The following is a 5,344-nucleotide window of genomic DNA, read 5'->3' as shown; positions in this document are numbered from 1 at the left end:
CAGAACCGTTTAATTCTTTCAACAGGTACGTCACTGTGACTCAAGAGCAATCTCAATGTGGAAAAGGACACCACATTTATTGGCTAAAAACATTACTTGTCACCGTGAAAGCATAACCCAGAAGGGCCAGTGAGCCACCTCTGTCCCCACAAGAGACGTGGCTAGAGATTCTTGATGCTTCTGTAATGTTGGCCTCCAGCGGTCGAAGCGGATGTCGGGGAGCCACAAGCGCGGCTGTGTCGAGGCTGCGCCGGGCGGGGTCCGTGTGCTGGGTGTTGTGCCGGTCGCTTTGCTGGCGGACGCTCCTTTGATCGCTCCCCCGACCCCCCCATCAGCATGCCGCCTCCCCCAGGGACTGTGTGCCTCCCGGTCAGACCCTCTCTGGAGGCCCGTCGGTCCGCTCCCCGGCTTCTCACGCAGCTGAGGGAACTGGACGCAATGTCTTGGGTCTCAGCCTCACCAGAAGGCTCACGAACGTTCTCGTCAAAAAGCCGCGAGTGGACGGCCTGGGAAGGGCGGATGCGTGGGCTGGAACGCAGCAGGGGGCCGGAGGAGGCCCAGAGCATGCGGCCCGGCAGCCCCCCGAGGGCTGCCAGCTCAGAAGGCAGGGCGACGGCCACGGGGTTGTAGGGAGGGGCTGCCCTTAGCTGCTTCTGTGACACGGGCCCCGGGGCGAACCTCTGACGGCAGGCGGCACCGTGCTGGGAGCGTGCAGGGCTGGGCCCGACAGCCCAGGCGGGCAGGAGCCCAGGGCGGCACCCAGGGACGGTCCCTGCACGGGTGCCACAGGTGCAGAGGAGGAGCTGGCCCGTGGCACGGACGCCGGCCCTTCACCCCCATCACGGAGCGGTGAAGAAGCCGGTCTGGTCCCAGACAGCCGGTGGGGAGCTGGAAGACCCTTGTCCACACGCCAGCAGATAACCCCAGAAACAGACCCTGCAGAGCTGCTGTGCCGCCACACTGGACTGGCATTTCTGGGCAGAGATGGTTTCCCAGAGCTCTCCTAGGACGTTGCATCAGGAAAGGGCTGGTGCCACCGGCCTCTTGGGTGTTGGGTGCACGCCTCCTTCCCTCAAATCCAGGCCAGTTCAGTCTCCCTGCAGAGGTGCGCGCAGTTCTTGTTCTTTGTCAAGTTCTGAGGTGCGACTTCTGGAAATGCTGGGCCGCAGCTGGCCCTTCACCGACCTTGTCTTGCTCGCAGAGGCAGCGGCCCGGGCGAGGGCCCCGGCAGGCTCCCGGGCCAGTGCGGCCGTGGGGCAGCCGCCCACCGGCTCTCCCGCCCTCCTCCGACAGCCCCTTGCGCCCGGCGATTACCGCGTGGGTCTAGATTCTTAATCGCTCACTAGACAAAGCGACACAGAACTCTTAGAAAAAGAAGAGAAATGAGGCCTCAAACTCCAGTCTGGTTTTTATTCTAGTTTTTAAGCCGTCTTTCTAGACACTTGTCAGCTGTTGCTATCGCTAGGAAATGGGCTGAACTCTTGAATGGTAGCGCCCATGATAGCGCCACTGTGTTGGGCTCTGCTGGAGGGCACGCTGTGCCCTAAACAGTTGGTCCTCACGGCACCCCTGCGTCTTACGCGGAGACGGGCGCCTATGGGGGGCCACGCGTAGGGAGGGAGCCAGATGGTGGAAGAGCAGCCGTCGTGCTGGGAGGTGAGACTGTCGCCTCTTACTTCATCTGCATTTTACAGCCAAGAAGTGGGGTCAGAGGTGGAGGCACCGGCTGGCCCAGTTTGCTCTGGACGTCCCTTCCGGGCAAGCACGGACAAGCTGGTCACCCCACTGAAGGCCCATTTACTCCCCAGGGTGCCCCGTCCCTAACAGTAGTGCCACATTGCCTCATACTCTTCCTACTGTCTGCAGACGCAGGCCTGGCTCTTCGTGTCCTGAGATCTCTAGGGCATCCTGGTAAAGTAGAAAAACCTTAGAAAATTGACCAAAATCAGACTAAAAACACGTTGTGTGTGTCCACCATATTGTCATACTGAGAACGAACGCTGATACCAGCCATTCGTTCGCTCAGGTGATCTGCGGACACATTTTGAGGGTCGACCGTCTAGAAGGTGCTAAGTAGTAGCTCAGGGGAGCTTTTCATAGCCTTTAAAGAAGGTGTTCCCTGACCGCTCTTCTCTGTCCCACTCAAAATCGTGAGCTTTATGTTTATTTTTAAATAAAAGAAATACACGAAATCCTTTTCAGGAGGGAAGTTTTCCAATAAAAATTTAAAATTTTATTAAAATTGAAATTATAAACCAAACTTCGGCAACCATATAAGCATATTTACTACAAGTAAACTAAGATTGTGTGGTCTTCTGTTCAAATACAAATTCAGAATTCTTTGTCATGAATGAATACGTTTTTTCAGAAATTGGTTGTTTATAGCTTACAATCCATGATCTGGGAAGTTTGATATAATGTTAAATAATTTACCATTTACCTACAAGTAAGCTAGAGAAAATTGAATGACTAATAGCAACGGATAGTAAGGTTTAATGGCTCAGTTTTTCTTAAGACAACTTTTGCGTATAGGTATGCAGTTCTATCTGAAAAGAGAATATTGTTAGTTGAGCTATAAAATCCAGAAAAAAGTTTGCCGGTTTACAGATAAGTTGTCTCATTTTGCTTCCCAACCTCCTCCGAAGCAGCTTTCAGAAATGGAGATTGAAGACACGGAATTTCCTGCACTGTCTATGAAACAGTGGCTCAGAGAAAAGCTTCGGAGAATAAGCAGGAACGCCCACGCTCCCAGCACTCACACGCGTGTGTTAGTGTGACCGCCCCAGACGTTGTCCGTGGGCGTGGGAGAGAGCTTCCAAGCAGATTTGGTTTAGGGTCTTGTTAGAGGAAAGTGTCTTCGGTCCTAAAAAGGGCAGGAGACATCTAAAGTTGGCTGTTTGTGGAAGAGGACTTCTGAAAATGGGATATTCAGAAGAGGGCATTTGAAGGGAATTACGCACTTTGGAGGGAAGCTGATTTCTGGTTATTTTTGAAAACTAACTTTGGGGCGCCTGGGTGGCTCAGTGGCTTGGGCGCCTGCCTTCAGCTCAGGTCACGATCCCAGGGTTTTGGGATCCAGCCCTGGTCGGACTCCCTCTGCACAGCTTGTGTCCTCGCACACACTGCACGTGCTCTCTCAGATGAATAAAACACACTTTGTCTAGGGTTTATATGTGCTCTCAGAGGACTGAGTGCAGCAAAGATGTGTCAGTAAGGTAGCTCGCACAAGTGGAAGCCTGCTAATGGACGCGGGAGCTTCGGACCTACTGGAGGAGCCCCTGGTCAGTCCCAGCCTGGGACAGGCCGCCCCACTCCGGTCACACGACACCATGTTGCACCCACAAAGGCCTTTCAGCTACATTCAGTTCCAAGGTGCTCTTGTAGTGACTTAGAAAACCGAGAATGTTGGGCGCCTGGGTGGCTCCGACGGTGAAGCGTCTGCCTTCAGCTCAGGTCATGGTCTCAGCGTCCCAGGATCGAGCCCCACATGGGGCTCCCTGCTTGGCGGGGAGCCTGCTTCCCTCTCTCTCTGCTTGTGTGCTCGCCCTCACTCTCTCTGTCAAATGAATAAACCAAATCTTAAGGAAAATTAAGAACCTTGTATGAACTGACATTGCTTCTACAGTGGCTCGAGGGTTCCGTCGCCGGGGCTCAGTCTATTCCACTGTGGACTTCATTTTTATTTGCATGTGGTGGTCGTGGCCGTTTCACCCAGGAAGGTTCTGACCCCGAGGTGAGCAGGAAGCGCGAGTCACACGCCAGCACACGCTCCCACCGCCTCCTAGCCGAGCTCCTGCTGTTCTGGTGTCTGCGTACAGTCTGCGCCGGCTGATCTGATGACTAGAGATAAAGTGGGAGATACTAAGAATAGATTTATTGTTACCGAAATATTAAGTGAGTCAATTCAGTGTTTTAAAAACTAAAATGAAAAACTTGGTAAATTCAGTGTGAGACCTACTCGGTAATAAAAGTTTAATGATTTGGGGACATTACCCTGTGTGTAAGTTCTAATCTGATTCCCACTTAGAAATCCTTAAATGTACATTTAGAACTGGATCCAAAATACTTACCATAATGTCTGAGGGACTTAGTATAACTTAAACAATATCCCCTGTCTAATTTCTCCATATTTAAGAAGTTCTGAAAATGAACTTACTTTAATCATATTGTATGTGAGAACGGATGCCAAGTTCTTGTCCCGTATGTTGGATTTTCCATTTACAAAATGGCAAGGGAAGGGACAGTGATTCCTTCTGTGTTTCTTCAGAAACGGTCTCAGTATAATCCTAGTTATTTTCCATGCACTAGAAATAGCAAATGGGTCTTTGTCACTTCCTAAACCTTCATTAGCAAGCTGCTTACTTGCAGTGCCCTGCGTAAGGATAAATCAGCCTGTAACTTGCTTTCCCACAGGATTGCCAGGGGCTGCACAAAAAGACTGGACACAGGGCACGAGGCGGGGGGGCGCTCAGTCAGTTGTGCGTCCAGCTCCGGACTTCAGCTCAGATCATGGTCTTGGTGGTGGGGTGGAGCCCGCGTCTGGCTCTGCGCTCTGTGCCGTCCGCTTCAGATGCCCCTCCCCCTGCTTGTGTGTACTCTCCCTCAAATAAAGTATTAAAAGAATTATATATTATATACAAAATATAATAGACTAGACAGGCAGATGCAAAGAGTTGGGAACATGGCATATTCTCCATAACCATGTTTGTGGCTTTGCTTTTTTTAAAGCAGGCTCTGTGCCCAACGTGGAGCTTAAACTCAGGACGCCAAGATCAAGAGTCACATGCTCTCCCCTCAAGCCAGCCAGACGGCCCCGTAACAGTCGTCTTGCTCTCTGACATTGAGTCTGCCTCAGTCCAGGTTGTCGGGTTGTGTTGCATAAATCAAACCACTTGGATTAGCATGAACATCTTGGAAAAATCATAAAAATCAAGGAGATTTCTCTCCCTGCTCCTCTCTGCACCCCCTCACTGACCAGGTCTGTCCGCCTATGACGGTAACAGTGTACAGGAAGAGGGTCAGAATGGTTAATTTTCCTTCCTTCAAGATTTAATATTTAGGGGGGACCTGGGCAGCTCAGGTGACGAAGTGTCTGACTCCTGGTTTCGGATGGGTCATGAGCTCAGGTTGTGAGGTCAAGCCCAGAGTTGGGCTCTGGGCTCAGCTCGGTGTCTGAGCCTCTGCTCCTCCCTCCCACCTCCACTCTCTTCCTTGAAAGAGAGAAAGAGAAAGTCTTTTAAAAAATAACTAAAATTTAATATTTATTTAAAAAATTATGCTGCTACCCTTAATGTGATAATGTTCTATTCCTCCAATGGTGTTTTCTCATTAAAACTTTGTGGGC

The sequence above is a fragment of the Mustela nivalis genome, assembly GCF_964662115.1.
Source record: "Mustela nivalis genome assembly, chromosome: 14".
In the NCBI taxonomy this organism is placed as follows: Eukaryota; Metazoa; Chordata; class Mammalia; order Carnivora; family Mustelidae; genus Mustela; species Mustela nivalis.
The sequence above is the reverse complement of the archived record's forward strand: the minus strand, read 5'-3'. Positions refer to the sequence as shown.